Here is a 21,711-nt window from a genome sequence, read left to right as displayed (position 1 = left end):
AACACAATACTGATATTGACACCCACCAATCTAATATGGATGCCTTATCCTGAGGAGAACACATTTGTATGCTTTTTTAAAAGGATGGTTAATTCCTTTAAAGGGAACCTGTCACCCCCAAATTCGAAGGTGAGCTAAGCTCACAGTCATCAGGGGCTTATCTCCAGCATTCTGTAATGCTGTAGATAAACCCCGATGTAACCTGAAAGATGAGAAAAAGAGGTTAGATTATACTCACCCAGGGGGGGCGGTCCGATCCGATTGGCATTGCAGTCCGGGACTTCCCATCTTCATAGGATGATGTCCTCTTCTGGTCTTCACGCTGCGGGTCCGGCGCAGGCGTACTTTGTCTGACCTGTTGAGGGCAGAGCAAAGTACTGCAGTGCGCAGGCGCCGGGCCTCTCTGACCTTTCCCGGTGCCTGCGCACTGCAGTACTTTGCTCTGCCCTCAAGAGGGCAGACAAAGTACGCCTGCGCCGGAGCCGCAGCGAGAAGACAAGAAGAGGACGTCATTGTAAGAAGATGGGAGGCCCAGGACTGGACCGCGACGCCCATCGGACCGGACCGCAGCGGGACCGCCCCTGGGTGAGTATAATCTAACCTCTTTTTCTCATCTTTCAGGATACATCGGGGCTTATCCACAGCATTACAGAATTCTGTAGATAAGCCCCTGATGCCGGTGGGCTTAGCTCACCTTCGAATTTGGGGGTGACAGGTTCCCTTTAACCGATGACCATGTATAATTAGGTCTCACAATAACTACACTTTAGGCTATGTGCACATGTTCAGGAATTTTTGCGGGTTTTATTTTTTCTCTATAAAAAGGCGAAAAAAAAACGCTTACATTAAGCATCCTATTAGAATGCAATCCGCATTTTTTGTGCACATGCTCCATTTTCTTCCGCGGAGGAATCGCATTCCGGAAAAAAACGCAGCATGTTCATTCTTTGTGCGGAATCTTGGGGATTCCGCACACATAGGAATGCATTGATCCGCTTACTTTCCGCATGTGGCTATGCCCACCATGCGAGAAGTAAGCAGATCATGTGCGGTTGGTACCCAGGGTGGAGGAGAGGAGACTCTCCTCCAGGCCCTGGGAACCATATAATTGTTAAAAAAAAAAAAAAAAAAAAGAATTAAAATAAAAAATCATGATATTCTCACCTTCCGGCATCCCCGGCAGTTTTCACGCTCCTCGTGTATCCAATAATGCCTAGCGGCAATGACCTATGATGACGTAGTGGTTTCGCGAGACCTCTACGTCATCTGAGGTCATTGCCGCTAGGCATTATTGGGAACAGGAAGACTGCCGGGGACACCGGAAGGTGAGAATATCACGATTTATTTTTTTTTTTTTAATTATTTTTAACATTAGATCTTTTTACTATTGATGATGCATAGGCAGCATCAATAGTAAAAAGTAGGTCACACTTGTCAAACACTACGTTTGACAAGTGTGACCAACCTGTCAATCAGTTTTCCAAGGGATGCTACAGATCGCTTGTAAAATGCTAGCATTCTGCAAGCTAATTACGCTTGTAAAACGCATGCCAATTCCGCATGTGTTTTTCCCGCGGCAGAGAGTTCTGGAATTTCCGCAGAAATTTGCGCGGCAATTCCGGACGTGTGCACATAGCCTTAGGGTAAATGGATGTCATTGTTTAGCGTAGATAACAGAATCCCCCATTTTCTAATTAGATAAATATATTACCAATATACAGTACATTAGAAAAGAATAAAAATAGTTTCAGTTTACACATGGGCAACATGTGCTTACCATGTGTAATATCTCTGTATTACATATACGTATATATGTAGAATATACATATTACACACAGCGTATATACGATGCGTGTATATATATATATATATATATATATATATATATATATATATATATATATATATATATATATATATATATATATATATATATATATATCTATATAGTAACCTTTACCCTGGGCCTAAAGCAATTTGACATACATGTAGATTGCTGTGAAGTCTTAGGCCCATGAAAAATGTCCACATAATCCGTATATGTAAATTGACTGTCAGCTGTGTAGTATAGCTAAAAAAAAAAAAAAACACATTACAAAATATTTGGCACATATTAAGAGTTTGTCTCTTATTAAACGGGTATAAATTGCTATGTGGTTCTAAAAAAGCAACGGTGCCCTTATTAAAAATCCTCTCCATTCTCAAGAATGAAGAGAGTTTTAATTCTGTAAGTGTAAGGTATAGTTCATTGCCATGGTTACCTGCCACCTCAGAGACGGCCAGTGCCCTACCCTAGCCAAGGAGTGGGCACTTGCAAGCTGTTGTACTTCTCCCTGAAGTGCACTGCCCCCAGAGATCAGGAGGAAGGGAACGGTGCACTGCTGAAGATAGGAATAGGAGATTACTCCTTTAAGAATTTGGGAACCGTTCAATGGTGATAAGCAGCAGAGCAGTAGACTGTTGGCATGGGTAGTGCATGTCAGGATGCACGATTTGGTGTCGGGTGTGTTGTCAACAGGAACAAGTTATGTCAAAATGGCACGGGTACACTTACACATATAGGGTGCACAAAGGAAGCTGTATCCCTCCGATTGGCCATCATATACCAGCATATGTAAAAGATCGCTCGGGGTCTAATAAGCCCAGTAATGGAGAGCCATCATCTCAGCAGGCCATTACAAAAGTACCGTACCCCTCTCTCCAGGCAGCTTCATGCCAAAAGGAACAAAAGGTGTTTAAATGCAAACTGCATAATCCTTCTCTCCTGCAAAAGTGTTCCATCAGGGAAGAATGAGACGCCCTTTATTTTTCTCTTCTTACCGCTAAGGATGGATTCACACTCATGTTTCACAGTCTGATGCACAAACTGGCAGCGAGTTTCCTCACCTGAGCTCAACAATATCACTATGAGGCTGTGGAGTGTCAGTCAATCTGTGCATCAAAGTCTGAATTTGAAACACAAAGCACAGACTCTTCTACCATGAGGCGAGATGAACATGAAGATCTGAGGCGTCTCCCAGGGGGCAACATTTCGACAATGCCTTGCAGTAGGATTCGGCAATTATTCCAGAACCAGTTGTTAAATTAGTTTTTCTTTACTTAGCTGCTTTTTTCTTGCCATAATACAAATTCTGGCAGTCTATTCAGTAGGACTATCAGCTGTGTATCCACCAGGCTTCTGCACAACACAACTGATGGTCCCAAAAACATTTATAAGGCAAGAAATCCCACTTATTAAACCTGACAGGGCACACCTGTGAAGTGAAGACCATTCCAGGTGACTACCTCTTTAAGCTCAACAAGAGAATGCCAAGAGTGTGCAAAGCAGTCATCAAAGCAAAAGGTGGCTACTTTGAAGAACCTAGAATATGACATTTTCAGTTGTTTCACACTTATTGTCAAGTATATAATTCCACATGTGTTAATTCATAGTTTTGATTACCTCAGTGTGAATTAACAATGTTCATACAGAATACACAATACAGAAAAATGTTTAAATGAGGTGTGTACCAAACTTTTGGTCTGCACTGTGTATGTGTGTGTGTGTGTGTATAATATATATATATATAAATAAATATATATATATATAAATAAATATATATATATATATATATATATATATATATATATATATATATATATATATATATATATATATATATATATATATATATATATATATATATATATATATATATATCACAATCTGAGAATGAGAATAACCCTCCATCAAACTCCATCGCACCCAACAGCACCACAAATACTGGCTGGTGACTGCCTCATGCAGCCTTTATCTATTCCCCACTCCCTCAAAATGGCTTCACCATCATTGTAAATGAGCCCCTGTACTGTCTTCCCCCCACCTCATTGTAGATTGTAAGCTCTCACGAGCAGGGTCGACTTGTTTTGCTTTAATTATTGTGTTATCTTTAACATTATTACTTATGACTTTTGTGTATGAACTGTTACACTGTAAAGCGCTGCGGAATATGTTGTGCTGGCGCTATATCAATAAAGATTAGCAGTGGGCACAGGAGTTAGCCCCGCAGCCTGCTCCTGCCTCTGTGAGCTGCTGATCTGCCAGTGGCGCTCCCCCACCTCCCGAGCCCGTACATTCGGACTAAAAAATGCATCCCCCATTTTCCTCTATATTTTTTTGAGGAAAAAAGGGGTGGTGGGGCAAGCAATTTGGCAGCAAATAGCCTAATTCAGGCACGAGGGACCTGTCAGGTACCCTTTAACCCCTTCCCGACCTTTGACGCATACGCTGCGTCATGAAAGTCTGTGCCTTCCCGACCTATGACGCAGCGTATGCGTCATGGAGGGATCGCGTCCCTGCAGATCGGGTGAAGGGGTTAACTCCCATTTTACCCGATCTGCAGAGACAGGGGGAGTGGTGCTTCAGCCCAGGGGGGGGTGGCTTCACCCCCCCGTGGCTACGATCGCTCTGATTGGCTGTTGAAAGTGAAACTGCCAATCAGAGCGATTTGTAATATTTCACCTAAAAAACTGGTGAAATATTACAATCCAGCCATGGCCGATGCTGCAATAACATCGGCCATGGCTGGAAAACCTAATATGTCCCCCCCCCACACCCACCGATCGCCCCCCCAGTGCTCCGTTATGGGGTCCGGTCCCCTCCGTCCGCCTGCCGGCTCCCCCGTCCTCCTGCCCGCTCCCTCCTTGTTTGAATAAACCCCACCTGTGGTCCGATCACCCCCCCTGTGCTCCAATCCACCCCCCCACCACCCCTTCATACTTACCGATCCTCCCGGTGTCCGTACGTCTCCTCGCTGGGCGCCGCCATCTTGGAAAATGGCGGGCGCATGCTTAGTGCGCCCGCCGAATCTGCCAGCCGGCAGATTCCTTACAAGTACATTTTGATCGCTGTGGTAGGTTCTATCACAGCGATCAAAATAAAAAAAATAATAAATACCCCCCCCCCCCCTTTATCACCCCCATAGGTAGGGAGAATAATAAAATAAAGAAAAAAATTTTTTTTTTTTTTTTTTTTCGTTTTCCACTAGGGTTAGGGTTAGAACTAGGGTTAGGGTTAGAACTAGGGGTAGGGTTAGGGGTAGGGTTACGGGTAGGGGTAGGGTTAGGGTTATGGCATGTGCGGATTTGGCTGCGGATCCGCAGCGGATTGGCCGCTGCGAATTCGTAGCAGTTTTCCATCAGGTTTACAGTACCATGTACACCTATGGAAAGCCAAATCCACTGTGCCCATGGTGCAGAAAATTCCGTGCAGAAACGCTGCGTTGTATTTTCTGCAGCACGTCAATTTTTTGTGCGGATTCCGCAGCGTTTTACACCTGTTCCTCAATAGGAATCCGCAGGTGAAATCCGCACAAAAAAACACTGGAAATCTGCTGTAAATCTGCAGGTAAAACGCAGTGCCTTTTACCTGCAGATTTTTAAAAAATCGTGCGGAAAAATCTCACACGAATCCGCAACGTGGGCACATAGCCTTAGGGTTAGGGTTGGAATTAGAGTTAGGGTACCGTCTCACAGTGGCACTTTGATCGCTACGATGGTACGATCCGTGACGTTCCAGCGATATCCATACGATATCGCTGTGTCTGACACGCAGCAGCGATCAGGGACCCTGCTGAGAATCGTACGTCGTAGCAGATCGTTTGGAACTTTGTTTCGTCGCTGGATCTCCTGCTGTCATCGCTGGATCGTTGTGACAGCGATCCAGCGATGCGTTCGCTTGTAACCAGGGTAAACATCGGGTTACTAAGCGCAGGGCCGCTCACTGTACGGCGGCACTCAGTCAGAGCGGGAAGCAGACGGCAAGGGACCTGAAGGATACCGAAATGTGAGTATGTACGTTTTTTTTTTTTTAACTTTTACGCTGGTAACCACGGTAAACATCGGGTTACTAAGCGCGGCCCTGCGCTTAGTAACCCGATGTTTACCCTGGTTACCCGGGACCTTGGCATCGTTGGTCGCTGGAGAGCGGTCTGTGTGACAGCTCCCCAGCGACCACACAACGACTTTCCAACGATCACGGCCAGGTCGTATCGCTGGTCGTGATCGTTGGTAAATCGTTATGTGAGACGGTACCCTTAGGGTTGGAATTAGGGCTAGGGTTGGAAATAGGGTTAAGATTAGGCTTGTGGTTAGGGTTAAGGATAGGGTTAGGGTTGTGTTGGGGTTACAGTTGTGGGTAGGGTTGGGATTAGGGTTAGGATTAGGGTTGGATTTAGGGTTACGGGTGTGTTGGGGTTAGGGTTGTGGTTAGGGGTGTGTTGGGGTTAGGGTTGTGATTAGGGTTATGGCTACAGTTGGGATTAGGGTTAGGGGTGTGTTGGGGTTAGTGTTGAAGTTAGAATTGAGGGGTTTCCACTGTTTAGGCACATCAGGGGTCTCCAAACGCAACATGGCGCCACCATTGATTCCAGCCAATCTTGCGTTCAAAAAGTCAAATGGTGCGCCCTCCCTTCCAAGCCCCGACGTGCGCCCAAACAGTGGTTTACCCCCACATATGGGATACCAGCGTACTCACAGCAAACTGGGCAACAAATATTGGGGTCCAATTTCTCCTGTTACCCTTGTGAAAAAACAATTGCTTGCTAAAACATCTTTTTTGAGGAAAGAAAAATGATTTTTTATTTTCACGGCTCTGCGTTGTAAACTTCTGTGAAGCACTTGGGGGTTGAACGTGCTCACCACACATCTAGATAAGTTCCTTGGGGGGTCTAGTTTCCAAAATGGGGTCACTTGTGGGGGGTTTCTACTGTTTAGGCACATCAGGGGCTCTGCAAACGTAACATGATTCCCGCAGACCATTCCATCAAAGTCTGCATTCCAAATCGTCACTACTTCCCTTCCGAGCCCCGGCATGTGCCCAAACAGTGGTTTACCCCCACATATGGGGTATCAGCGTACTCAGGAGAAACTGCACAACAACTTTTGGGGTCCATTTTCTCCTGTTACCCTTGGGAAAAAAAAAATTGTGGGTTAAAAAAATCATTTTTGAGGAAAGAAAAATAATTTTTTATTTTCATGGCTCTGCGTTATAAACTTCTGTGAAGCACTTGGGGGTTCAAAGTGCTCACCACACATCTAGATTAGTTCCTTGGGAGGTCTAGTTTCCAAAATGGGGTCAATTGTGCGGGAGCTCCAATGTTTAGGCACACAGGGGCTCTCCAAACGCGACATGGTGTCCGCTAATGATTGAAGCTAATTTTCCATTCAAAAAGCCAAATGGCGTGCCTTCCCTTCCGAGCCCTGCGCCCAAACAGTGGTTTACCCCCACATATGGGGTATCATCGTACTCAGGACAAACTGGACAACAACATTTGGGGTCCAATTTCTCCTATTATCCTTGGGAAAATAAAAAACTCCGGGCTAAAAATCATTTTTGAGGAAAGAAAAATAATTTTTTTATTTTCATGGCTCTGTGTTATAAACTTCTGTGAAGCACCTGGGGGTTTTAAGTGCTCACTATGCGTCTAGATTAGTTTCTTGGGGGGTCTAGTTTCCAAAATGGGGTCAATTGTAGGGGAGCTCCAATGTTTAGGCACACAGGGGCTCTCCAAACGCGACATGGTGTCCACTAACGATTGGAGCCAATTTTCCATTCAAAAAGTCAAATGGCGCGCCTTCCCTTCCGAGCCTTGCCGTGCACCCAAACAGTGGTTTACCTCCACATATGAGGTATCGGCGTACTCAGGAGAAATTGCCCAACAAATTTTAGGATCCATTTTATCCTGTTGCCCATGTGAAAATGAAAAAATTGAGGCTAAACGAAATTTTGTGTGAAAAAAAAGTACTTTTTCATTTTTACGGCTCAATTTGTGAAGCACCTGAGGGTTTAAAGTGCTCACTATGCATCTAGATAAGTTCCTTGGGGGGTCTAGTTTCCAAAATGGGGTCACTTGTGGGGGAGCTCCAATGTTTAGGCACACAGGGCCTCTCCAAACCTGACATGGTGTCCGCTAACTATGGAGATAATTTTCCATTCAAAAAGTCAAATGGCGCTCCTTCCCTTCCGAGCCTTACCATGTGCCCAAACAGTAGTTTACCCCCACATATGAGGTATTGGCGTACTCAGGAGAAATTGCCCAACCAATTTTAGGATCCATTTTATCCTGTTGCCCATGTGAAAATGAAAAAATTAAGGCTAAAAGAAATTTTGTGTGAAAAAAAAGTACTTTTTCATTTTTACGGATTAATTTGTGAAGCACCTGGGGGTTTAAAGTGCTCACTATGCTTCTAGATAAGTTCCTTGGGGGGTCTAGTTTCCAAAATGGGGTCACTTGTGGGGGAGCTCCAATGTTTAGGCACACGGGGGCTCTCCAAACGCGACATGGTGTCCGCTAAAGATTGGAGCCAATTTTTCATTCAAAAAGTCAAATGGCGCTCCTTCCCTTCCGAGCCCTGCCGTGCGCCCAAACAGTGGTTCACCCCCACATATGAGGTATCAGCGTACTCAGGACAAATTGGACAACAACATTCGTGGTCCAGTTTCTCCTTTTACCCTTGGGAAAATAAAAAAAATTGTTGCGAAAAGATCATTTTTGTGACTAAAAAGTTAAATGTTAATTTTTCCCCTCTATGTTGCTTCTGCTGCTGTGAAACACCTGAAGGGTTAATAAACTTCTTGAATGTGGTTTTGAGCACCTTGAGGGGTGCAGTTTTTAGAATGGTGTCACTTTTGGGTATTTTCAGCCATATAGAACCCTCAAACTGACTTCAAATGTGAGGTGGTCCCTAAAAAAAATGGTTTTGTAAATTTTGTTGTAAAAATGAGAAATCACTGGTCAAATTTTAACCCTTATAACTTCCTAGCAAAAAAAAAAATTTGTTTCCAAAATTGTGCTGATGTAAAGTAGACATGTGGGAAATGTTATTTATTAACTATTTTGTGTCACATAACTCTCTGGTTTAACAGAATAAAAATTCAAAATTTGAAAATTGCAAAATTTTCTAATTTTTCGCCAAATTTCCGTTTTTTTCACAAATAAACTCAGAAATTATCGACCTAAATTTACCACTAACATGAAGCCCAATATGTCACGAAAAAACAATCTCAGAACCGCAAGGATCCGTTGAAGCGTTCCTGAGTTATTACCTCATAAAGGGACACTGGTCAGAATTGCAAAAAATGGCAAGGTCATTAAGGCCAAAATAGGCTGGGTCATGAAGGGGTTAATAATTCAGTCCGATTACTCGTCTGTGCCCGTCTATAGGCCTGACGGATACATTGTGGTCCAGATCCACGATCCATGAATCGTTGTTGAAGGTCAAGGGCTTGTTTTGTGAAGTTGGATTCACTGGAGCATATCCTTCTAGCTCTAAGAAACTGTCCTGTTGGAATGTTACAGATTAGATGTCTTGGGTGTTGTGATGAAGCATGTTTTCAACAGTCTGTATCTTATATGCCCATATTAATAGTTTAGATAGGGAAAATGTGGTGACAGATTTCCTTTTAAAAAAAAAAAAAAGAAAAAGGGTTTTATAAACTTTGCACCTCATATGCTAATTAGGCCTTTGACAAGTTAATGGGGTGTTGTTTTCACCACACTAATCGGCCCTCACAAAATGTTATCACACCCCTGTGGGAGTGATAACGTAATTTTCCAGCTCTCTGCAAAACTCCTGCATTCCTTCCTCAGGTCCAGGCAAGTGCAAGCATATATCCAGCCTCCGAGGAGCAATGATGTGGGCGAAGAAAGCCGTGCGCATGTTCGAGTTTTGCAAAGAAGTGGCAATGACACCAACTCTTGCAAATGTTATCACAACCACAGGGAAGCGGTAACATTCTGTGAGTGCCCACTAGCCTGGGGAAAAATGTCCCATGGACTAGTTTAAGGCCTAATTAGCAGACGTAGGGAATTGGGTGCAGATTTTTTGGCTTCTATCTGGAATTGTGCAGTGCTGAGGAGTTATTGGAGTGAAGTGGTTATTACATTATTAAGAATAATTGGGGCTTCAATTGAATTTGTGCCAGAACGGTGTGTGTGTTGGGAATTTTGGATTAGGAAATTTAGTCACATTATGATAGAATTCTAATTTGTGAGGCTCTGTTCCTTACCAGGAAAGCAATAGCATTGAGATGGATGGGGGGGCCGGGGGACGGACACCTTCCGTTAGGCAAAGAAAAAAATTATTAAATCTAATACCGTATTAGAATATAAATAAATATAAAAAAAGACTATAAATGTAATAGAATCTGGGAGAAGTGGTGTGATCCACCTCTAAGACGCTTATGTCCCAATATTTTAGCCTCCTCATTTTCAGGTTATGTACCATGATGGGTTCCATGTTTACACAGCTCTGGCAAAAATTAAGGCTTCTTTTACACATACCATTGTTATGCGGCCCGTTTTTGTGGCCCCTATAGATTTCTATGGGGCCGCAAAAACGGGTCGCAATAATTTCACGGTGCGCCGTATGGCCGTGAGGGCCGTATTTATGGCCTTGAAAACAGATCAAGCCTGCTCGATCTTTTTCACGGCTTATGGACACGGCTCCCATTGAAAATCAGTGGGGCCGCAAAAACAACGGAAGCTTGTTTTCGCGGTGCCCCATGACTTCCAGTTTTGCGGAACGCCATTTTTTTTTTCCAATACAATTTCCATAGTATTGGATACCTGAAAAACAGCAATCCACAAGTTTTTTGTGGTCCATTATTGCGGCAGACCTTTAACCCCTTAGTGACAGAGCCAAATTTTTGAAATCTGACCAGTGTCACTTTATGTGGTAATAACTCTGCAATTCTTCAACAAATCCCAGTGATTTTGAGATTGTTTTTTCGTGACACAATATACTTTATGACAATGGTAAATTTAGGTCAATATGTTTTGTGTTTACTTATAAAAAAATATCAAAAATTTGAGAAAAATTTTAAAAAATCAGCAATTTTCAAAATTTTAATGATTATCCCTTTAATCCAGATGGTCATACCACAGCAAACCATTAATAAATAACATTTCCCACATGTCGGCTTTACATCAGCATCATTTGTAAAATATTATTTTATTTTGTTAGCATTTTAGAAGGTTTAAAAATGTAGCAGCAATTTTTCATTTTTTCAAGGAAATTTACAAAATTTATTTTTTTAGGGACCTATCCATGTTTGAAGTGACTTTAGGGGTCTCATATATTGGGAAACCCCCAAACGTGATACCATTTTAAAAACAGCACCCCCTGACATATTGAAAACTGCTGTCAGGTATTTTATTAACCCTTCAAGTGCTTTACAGGAATTAATGCAAAGTGGTATGACAGAAATGAAAATGTGTATTTTTACCACCTAAATGTCTCTAACTTCTGAACAGATTACTACAGCCGTCAGACTCTAAGGCCGCTATTTGGTCGTGAATTGCCATGGCAAACATCAGGACCACACAATCATGATCATAGGGCACCAATTGGGATAAAGAGGAAGCCCCCACACTCTGTTAACCATTTATAATGTTGCAGTCACTATTGACAGCAGCATCTAAGGGGTTAAACAGATTTGGAAGGTGCAAATACTGATCATGGCAGATACAGCAAGTTGCCAGCTATAGTGTACAGCCGACAGCTGCTGGATTGTCACCTGTATGGGGAGGCTATTCTCTTATATCTCAGGTCAGTTAAAAGACATATTGGCGGTCATTAAGGGGTTAAAATTGCCGCTAAAAGACCCACAATAACGGGCCACAAAAAACTCTGTATGTGTAAAAGAAGCCTAAGAGACCACCACATCAAAACTCTGTCATGGGCAGCCCAATCTCCAAACCTAAACCCCATTGAAAACCTATGGAATGTAATCAAGAGGAAGATGGATAGTCACAAGCCATCAAACAAAGAAGAACTGCGTCCTGGGGACTTCTCTTATACCGCATCAGGTAAATACCGGGTGGCTACTTATTTGACTTATACATGCTGGCAGCACGTTAATCACAAACATCTCCTTATTATGTATCAAACCCTCTGATCACTGCTCTTAGCCACCTTACTCACTCTTCATTTGTACTTTATTTTTCTTTTTTTGGTATTTTACCCTGTATATTGATAACTCTGCTGATTGCGGTTTTTACTTGTGGCACATACATTTATACATTTCTTTATTATTGTGGTTATAACAATTTTGACATGTTATTGCTGGTGCCACTTTTTTGCAATCTTCAATCTGTGTAGTGCCCTTTTTGTTATTTTGTTCCCCACTCCACCTCACGTTGTTGTATAGCCCTTAATAAATATTGTTACATGTTTAATTATTGGACATTGTTTCGGTTTCTTCTTCGTTTACTACTTTAATCTCCGTGTTATCACTCATTGGTGCACATTGGTGATGGTACCCCCTCTTATGTGATTTACATGTGCACCGTGCCTTGAGATTTGAGTATTCAACCCTTATCTTTGTAGACTTCAACATCCCCATCAACAGCCCCACTTAAACATCTGCATCCCAGCTCCTAACTAACCACTTCTCTTGGCCTCTTGCAGCTTTCAATCTCTGAGACACACAAAGACTGTAACACCTCTGATCTGGTCTTTGTCCTGCTCTGTTCAATTTCCTACCTAGATAACTCACTGCTTCCCCTCTCTGACCACAACATTCTCTCCTTCACGCTCACAAATCCTCGCCCACCCTAGCACACTCCTACCTACCGCACTTGCAGACATTTACAAGCAGTTAACACTCATTCACTTATAGACTCCCTACACTCATCACTGTCCCCAATCTCCTCTTTCCTGTGCGATTTGGCTGTGCATCACTACAATGGCACTCTCAGAAGCACCCTGGACCAAGTAGCGCCCCTGACCCTCAGAACATCCAAACAGAGTAAAACAGCTCTGGCTCACATCGGAAACTAGATTTCTCCAGCGATGCTCTAGGTGTGCTGAACGCCTATGGAGGAAAACTCGCACACCAGAAGACTTCATCCACTACAAATTTATGTTAAGGACCTATAACTCTGCCCTTCACATCGCCAAACAGACCTACTACACCACCCTGATCTCCTCACTATCGAACAACCCAAAAAAACTTTGACTCCTTTCACTCCCTCCTCAGTCCAAAAGCACAGGCTCTGAACAGACATTTGTGCTGATGACCTGGCCTCCCAATTTATAGGGAAATTAGAGAATATCTGTCTGGAAATCCACACCCAGCCACCAAGTGCTGTGACTCCCATCCCTCCCTTCATCTCCCCTGGCTCACTCTCCACATTTGATCCCATCACAGAAGTAGTCTCCAGACTCCTTTCTTCCACACTATCATTGCTCCATTATTAAAAAAAAAAAACCTCTCTTGATCCATCCTGCACAAATAACTACAGACCATTCTCCAATCTCCCTTTCATTTCTAAACTCTTGGATCGCATGGTCTACTCCCGCCTTACCCATTACCTCTCAGCTCACTCACTGCTAGATCCATCACAGTCCGGCTTCGGCCCCCTACATTTGACAGAAACTGCACTCAAAGTGACCAATGACCTTCTGGCAGCAAAATGTAACAGTGACCACTGTCTGCTCATTCTTCTCGATCTCTCTGCAGCTTTTGACACTGTTGACCACCATCTCCTACTCTCTATGCTCCAGTCAATAGGCATAAAGGACACTGCCCTCTCCTGGTTCTATTCCTACCTTTCTGACCGCTCCTTGAGTGTATCGTTCACTGGCTCTACTTCGTCTCCTATAACTCTCACTGTTGGGGTTCCTCAGGGCTCAGTCCTTGGCCCCCCTCTCTTCTCTCTCTACACAGCCCCAATTGGACAGACCATCATCAGATCTGGCTTTCAGTACCATCTTTGTGCCGATGACACACAATTATACACATCATCCCCTGACCTTACCCCCAAAGTACTACAGAACTCCAGTGACTGTCTGTCCGTAGTCTCCAACATCATGTCCGCTCTCTATCTGAAACTCAACCTTTCCAAAACTGAACTACTTCTGCTCCCGCCGTCTACTAACCTCACTAAATCTGACATCTCCCTCTCTGGGTGGAACCATACCGCCCTGGCAGCAGGCACTCTGTCTCGGTGTTTTGTTTGACACCAATCTTTCCTTCACCTCTCATATACAAGCTCTTGTCGCTTACGCTTAAAGAACATCTCTAGAATCTGCCCCTTTCTCCCAATGGAAGCAACTAAAAACCCTCACTGTCGCCCTGATCCACTCCCACCTGGACTACTGTAATGCTCTATTAATTGGCGTTCCCCTCCAGTCCATCCTTAATGCAGCATCTAGGGTTGTCCATCTGGCTAATCGGTACTCGGATGCATCCACTCTTCGCCAGCCATTGCACTGGCTGCCCATACATTATAGGATCCAATCTAAACTGTTTGTTCTCACCTACAAAGCTCCCCACAGTGCGGCACCACCAACCCAACCCCCACCCCCACATCTCCTCCTTCATTTGTTTATCGGCCTACCTGCTTGTTAAGCTCTGCAAAAGACTTTCGACTAATCTCTGTACCTCTGACTCCCAGCTCCAAGGCTTCACCCGCGCTGCGCCAATCCTTTGGAATGCTCTACCCCAAGAAATTAGGACTATCCACAACTTGCACAGTTTTAGGCTCTCCATCATAACACATCTGCTCAGGGCGGCCTATCACATTCCCTAATCAGTCAAAAAAATAAATAAATAAATATATATATATATATATATATATATATATATATATATATATATATATATATATATATATATATATATATATATATATATATATATTTAATATATATATACATGGGTTGGACCAAATAATGGAAACACCTGTAAACATCAGCAACACTTAGTTTAATATGGTGTAGGTCCACCTTTTGCGGCGATTACAGTCTCAATTCTCCGAGGTATGGATTCATACAAGGTGTGAATTGTTTCCAAAGGAATTTTAGCCCATTCTGCAGTTAAAACACCCTCCAGTTCTTTGAGCGACGATGGCGGCGGAAATCGACGTCTAACTTGAATCTCTAAAATCGACCATAAATGCTCAATAATGTTGAGGTCTGGGAATTGTGGGGGCCAGGTGAGATGCTCAACTTCATTAGAATGTTCCTCGTGCCATGCTTTAACGATTCTAGCTGTATGAATTGGTGAATTATCATCCTGAAAGATGGCGTTCGCCTCCGGGAACAGTGCTTGAATCATTGTATGCACTTGGTCGCCCAAAATGTCTAAATAATCTCAGCTGTTAATTCTTCCATGAAGGGATATCATTGGCCCGGCAAATCTCCACGAAATAGCACCCCAGATCATCACAGAACTTCCGCCACGTTTTACAGTTGGGAGAAGGCAGTCTGGATGGAATGCTTCTTTCAGCTATCTCCAAACATATACTCGGCCGGAGGTCGGAAATAGGGTAAACGATGATTCGTCTGAGAATATCACGTTTCCACTGCTCAAGGGACCAATTCTGTAGGTTTCTACACCACTCTAAACGCTTGGAAACATTTGTCATTGAGAGCAGCGGTTTTCTAATTGCAGCTCTTCCGCGTAGAATCCAGATTTGTGCAGCTCCCAACGAACAGTTTTTGTGGAAACTGGGTTCTGTAGATGTTCATTGAGCTTAGCAGTGATTTTCGGAGCCGTGGTCTTGCGATCCTCTCTCACAATTCGCTTTAGAGTCCGATGGTCTCTCTCAGTCAACTTTGACTTTCGGCTGGACCTTACACTAGCGCCTGCCATACAAGCACCAACAATTTGGCCTCTTTGAAAATCCGAGAGGTCTGCCATTGGTATCAGGTTCTCATCAATGTTCTTACAATCCAGCAAAACAAACAGGTAATTTACATACACATATCACATAACACAAATAATCAACTACATAACATTACCATATGTCACGGTTTGCATGTTTATAACATGTTCGAAGATAATGATGCCAAAACATTAGGTGCTTCCATTATTTTGTCCAAACCGTGCGTGCGTGTGTGTGTGTATGTATATATATATGTATGTGTGTATATGTATGTATGTGTGTATATGTATATATATATATATATATATATATATATATATATATATATATATATATACTGACCAAAAGTTTGGACACACCTTCTCATTTAAAGATTTTTCTGTATTTTCATAACTATGAAAATTGTACATTCACACTGAAGGCATCGAAACTATGAATTAACACATGTGGAATTATATACTTAACAAAAAAGTGTGAAACAACTGAAAATATGTCTTATATTCTAGGTTCTTCAAAGTAGCTACCTTTTTGCTTTGATGACTGCTTTGCACACTCTTGGCATTCTCTTGATGAGCTTCAAGAGGTAGTCCAACAATCTTGAAGGAGTTCCCAGAGATGCTTAGCACTTGTTGGCCCTTTTGCCTTCACTCTGTGGTCCAGCTCACCCCAAACCATCTCGATTGGGTTCAGGTCTGGTTACTGTGGAGGCCAGGTCATCTGGTGTAGCACCCCATCACTCTCCTTCTTGGTCAAGTAGCCCTTACACAGCCTGGGGGTGTGTTTGGAGTCATTGTCCTGTTGAAAAAGAAATGATGGTCCACCTAAACGCAAACCTGATGGAATAGCTTGCCGCTGCAAGATGCTGTGGTAGCCATGCTGGTTCAGTATGCCTTCAATTTTGAATAAATCCCCAACAGTGTCACCAGCAAAGCACCCCCACACCATCACACCTCCTCCTCCATGCTTTACGGTGGGAACCAGGCATGTAGAGTCCATCCGTTCACCTTTTCTGCGTCGCATAAAGACACAGTGGTTGGAACCAAAGATCTCAAATTTGGATTCATCAGACCAAAGCACAGATTTCCACTGATCTAATGTCCATTCCTTTTGTTCTTTAGCCCAAACAAGTCTCTTCTGCTTATTGCCTGTCCTTAGCAGTGGTTTCCTAGCAGCTATTATACCATGAAGGCCTGCTGCACAAAGTCTCCTTTAACAGTTGTTGTAGAGATGTGTCTGCTGCTGGAACTCTGTGTGGTATTGACCTGGTCTCTAATCTGAGCTGCTGTTAGACTGCGATTTCTGAGGTTGGTGACTCAGATAAACTTATCCTCAGAAGCAGAGGTGACTCTTGGTCTTCCTTTCCTGGGGCGGTCCTCATGTGAGCCAGTTTCTTTGTAGCGCTTGATGGTTTTTGCAACTGCACTTGGAGACACTTTCAAAGTTTTCCCAATTATTCGGACTGACTGACTTTCATTTCTTAAAGTAATTTTTTTAAAGAAAAAGATTAACAGAATAAACACTGACTCCAAGGTAAGATGCATTTTGGACTTTCACTCTAGAAGTGATGAGGTATATAATATATTAGCAAAACATTGGACGATCCTGCGACTGGATAACACTATTGCCAAAATTATTGATACGGCTCCCTCGGTTACATATAGGAGGGCCAGCAATCTCCGTGATAAACTTGTACATAGCCACTACAAAAAAGATAAGGACAGGTATTTGTTTAATTCAAAGGGTCCCAGTTGGGGTTGTACAACTTGTGGCAAATGTGTGGCTTGTAAGAATATAATTCCAGATAAGGATTTTTTTGACTCTTCAAAAAATAAGAAATACATCATTACACATTGCATCAATTGTACCACTAAGGGTGTCATTTATTACGACACTATTGTTATTACGGACATTATTGTCCGTGTCACCTTATTTATATTGGCATGACATCCAGGGAGTTGCGTCTTCGTGTTCGTGAACATATCCTCGATATTGAAGCCGCCGTGGAAGTTAATGATGAAACTATTTTGAAAACCATCCCACGCCACTTTAAAACCTATCACGGCTGTGATTCATCAAAGTTCCAGATTAGAGGTATCGATAGGGTGGGGGGGGGGGTTGCAATTGGAAGAGGCTTTTAGCACAAAGGGAATTCTTATGGATAAGATTTATATTATTTTATCCAGCCTTCTAAGCGTTAACTTTGGTGAGGGTATTTAGCAACAAATAGTCTAATGCTGGTGGTTTGAAGGGCATGGGGGACAGGTCAGATTCCCTATAAACTGCCAGGTTGATTGGAGAACCTGTAGAATTCATGTTCCTCATTTTCTGTGCTCAATTGTACGCGAGTCTTTGAGATGTGAATATAATTGAGAAAATGATCGACAGCGCTGTAGGAGGAGGCGCAAAGTGCAGTGGTGCGAGGACGTCACCTTATCACGCTGTTGGCATCACTGATGAGCTGCAGAGGAGGTGAATATGGAGGGAAGGTAAGCGCACCAAGTAATGAAGATGCCAAGGATATTTATTGAAGATGAAATTTATTGGGTCAAAAAGGGGGCAGAAATGCAGTATCCAGCCATGGCCAGTATAAAGTTGATTAAGAGGTCCGGTGCAGCTCTGCAACACAGCACATTCAGCCGTCACCAGCCCAGGAACAGCCAACAGGCGGGGGTGCTGTGTCTTGCAGCCTCACAGATCAGATATTGATGACCTATCCTAAGGACAGACCATCAATGTAAAAGTCCTGGACAATCTCTTTAATTCCAAATCTATGAAGAGTAGTGAACAAGAATGACTATTCTATCATGTCAAAAACCTTCCTGGCATCTCAGATTACAGATTTAGATTTACTGAATATACTCGAGTACAAGTCGAGATTTTCAGCCCATTTTTTTAGGCTGAAAGTACCCCTCTCGGCTTATACTCACGTCATTCAAAGGGGGTCGGCGGGGGAGGGGGAGCAGAGGCTGTCACATCATACTCACCTGCTCCCGGCGCGGTGCCTGGCAGCTTCTCCAATACGATGGTCTCCGGCAGATCTTCCTGTGTTCAGCGGTCACGTGGTACCGCTCATTAAAGTAATGAATATGGACACGACTCCACTCCCATAAGGGTGGAGAGAATATTCATTACTTTAATGAGCGGTACCAGTGACCGATGAACACAGGAACAAGCTGCCGGCTCGGGACGACTGAGTAGCAGGGTCTGCACCGGGAGGGTGAGTATAACGGGGGAGGGTGAGCACTGCGATATTCACCTGTCCCCGTTCCACTGCCGGGCTCCGTCTTCCGCGTCCTCTGACTGTGACGTCCAGGTCAGAGGGCACGATGACGTGGTTAGTGCGTGCTCTCTGCCTGAACAGTCAGAGAGCCGAAAGACAGAGCGGCGCACGGCAGTGGAACGGGGACAAGTGAATATCACAAGTGCCGAGGGCCTGAGCGACGAGTATGTCTTTTTCATCGCAGCAGCATATGGGGCATAATTTATGGAGCATCTTATGGGGCACTCAACCTTTGTGCAGCAGCATATGGGGCATAATCTATGGAGCATCTTATGGGGCCATCAACCTTTGTGCAGCATTATATGAGGTATAATCTATGGAGCATCTTATGGGGCCATCAACCTTTATACAGCATTATATGGGGCACAATATACTATGGAGCATCTTAAGGGGCCATCATTAACCTTTTGTGCAGAATTATATAGGGCATATTTTAATATGGAGCATCTTATGGGCCCATCATGAACTGTATGGAGCATTATATAGGGCTTCTGATTCAATATGGATATTCAAAGACACTTAACCTACTGATGTCTCAATCAATTTTACTTTTATTGGTATCTATTTTTATTTTTGAAATTTACCAGTAGCTGCTGCATTTTCCACCATAGGCTTATACTCGAGTCAGTAAGTTTTCCCAGTTTTTTTGTGGCAAAATTAGGGGTCTCTGCTTATACTCGGGTTGGCTTATACTAGAGTAAATACAGTAGTTTTGCAAATTACATCTATAAGATCATTTTTTCTACAAGCATTATCTGTTTGGAGGAATAAAAACCTACCTTCGTCCTAAAACATCAGTTTTGGAAGTAGAGAGCTCCGTATTGTTACCAAGATCTTCATGAAAATCTTAAGACGGTAATTACCAATAGGGAGTATAAATTGTGTTTTCACTGTACATCATGTACAATACAGCCCTGAGGGAATTCATTCATTTCCTTCACACAAAGTGATTCAACAGCTTAAAGGGGATTTGTTATTAGAAAATGGCCAACTGTTTATATCAAGGTTTTATGTTAACATTTAAAAAATAGTTGATTTTTGTTCTCCATGTTGTTACCAACAGTTTTTACTTTGGCCATCTCGTCTTCGAATACGCCAACATTTCCAATTCTTCAGGAGTCATCCCAATATCACAGACAGGATTACAATAAGGGGAACATCATTTTCAATAGGTACAGAGCCTCTCATCTCTTGGCATCACAGACTTGGCCCTATCCTGGATCTCGTCATATCTGACAGACCGAACATTCACTATCTCCCTCCCCCACGCCACCTCCCCACTTCGCCCCTTGTCTGTCGGTATTCCTCAAGGCTCTGTTCTAGGACTCCTACTCTTCTCCATCTACACCTTCGGCCTGGGACAGCTCATAGAATCCCACGGTATGCAGTATCATCTCTACGCCAATGACACGGAGATCTACCTATCCGGACCTGACCTCACCTCCTTACTTACCAAAATCCCACTGTCTGACTGCTATCTCGGCCTTCTTTTCTGCTCGCTTTCTAAAACTGAACATGGACAAAACAGAATTCATCATATTTCCCCCATCTCACTCTACCCCTCCACCAGACCCATCCATCAATGTCAATGGCTGCTCACTTTCCCCAGTCCCACAGGCCCAGTGCCTCGGGATGATCCTTGACTCTGCCCTCTCTTTCAAGCCACATATCCAAGCCCTTGCCTCCTCCTGCAGTCTCAAACTCAAAAATATTTCCCAGATCTGCGCATTCCTTGACCGAGACACCACAAAAACACTAGTGCATGTTCTCATCATCTCTCGCCTTGACTACTGCAACCTCCTACTCTCTGGTCTCTTCTCTAGCACTCTGGCACCACTCCAATCCATCCTACACTCTGCTGCCCGACTAATCTACCTGTCTTCCCGCTATAACCCAGCCTCTTCCCTATGCCAAGCCCTTCACTGGCTTTCTATCGGCCAGAGACTTCAGTTCAAAATCCTTACAATGACATACAAAGCCATCCACAACCTGTCTCCTCCATACATCTGTGACATGGTCTCCTGGTACTTACCTACACACAACCTCCGATCCTCTCAAGATCTCCTTCTCTACTCCTCTCTCATCTCTTCTTCCCACAACCACATCCAAGACTTCTCCCGTGCTTCCTCCATACTCTGGAACTCTCTGCCCCAACACATCAGACTCTCGCCTACCATAGAAACCTTCAAAAAGAACCTGAAGACTCACCTCTTCCGACAAGCCTACAGTGATCCTCAACCTACTGAACAGCCACACAACCAGCTCTACCCTCTCCTAGTGTATCTTCACCCATCCCCTGCAGACTGTGAGCCCACGCTGGCAGGGTCCTCCCTCCTTATGTACCTGTGTGCCTTGTTTTTCGCTCAGGTTTAATGCATTTGTCTATATTTGCCCCCTTTTTCACATGTAAAGCACCATGGAATAAATGGCGCTATAAAAATGTATAATAATAAAAATAAAATCGGTGATCGTAATCCCACCTCTTCCCATCCTTACAAAATGGCTTTTTTGCTGGTCACAAAGCATGCCAACGACACCATCAAGTACGAGTCAATCAACATCTCCCAGTGTATCACTTCCTATGGCCCATGGGGGTGCTGTATATCCCTGAATGTTAACAGCAGCTCAGCCAAAGAGGCAGCCTCCATTACAGTATATGAAAAGATACTAATAGATTGGAAACAAGAATATTTAGCAGTTTTTGCTTTTTGTTCGTAGAAACAGTTGGCGGTGGATTCCCTTTAGTTCACTATAAAATATAATACTTTTGTCACTCAC

General features: G+C 43.4%; 1 protein-coding gene across 1 annotated transcript in view; it reads right to left on the bottom strand.

Annotated features, from left to right (window-relative positions):
* Nucleotides 1–21,711, bottom strand: part of ST13 (ST13 Hsp70 interacting protein) — a 202,530-nt gene that overhangs the window by 19,725 nt on the left and 161,094 nt on the right. The gene's annotated exons all lie outside the window — the stretch shown is intronic.

This window comes from Ranitomeya variabilis, chromosome 8 (genome assembly GCF_051348905.1).
Source record: "Ranitomeya variabilis isolate aRanVar5 chromosome 8, aRanVar5.hap1, whole genome shotgun sequence".
NCBI classification, from domain to species: Eukaryota; Metazoa; Chordata; class Amphibia; order Anura; family Dendrobatidae; genus Ranitomeya; species Ranitomeya variabilis.
The sequence above is the reverse complement of the archived record's forward strand: the minus strand, read 5'-3'. Positions and strand labels throughout refer to the sequence as shown.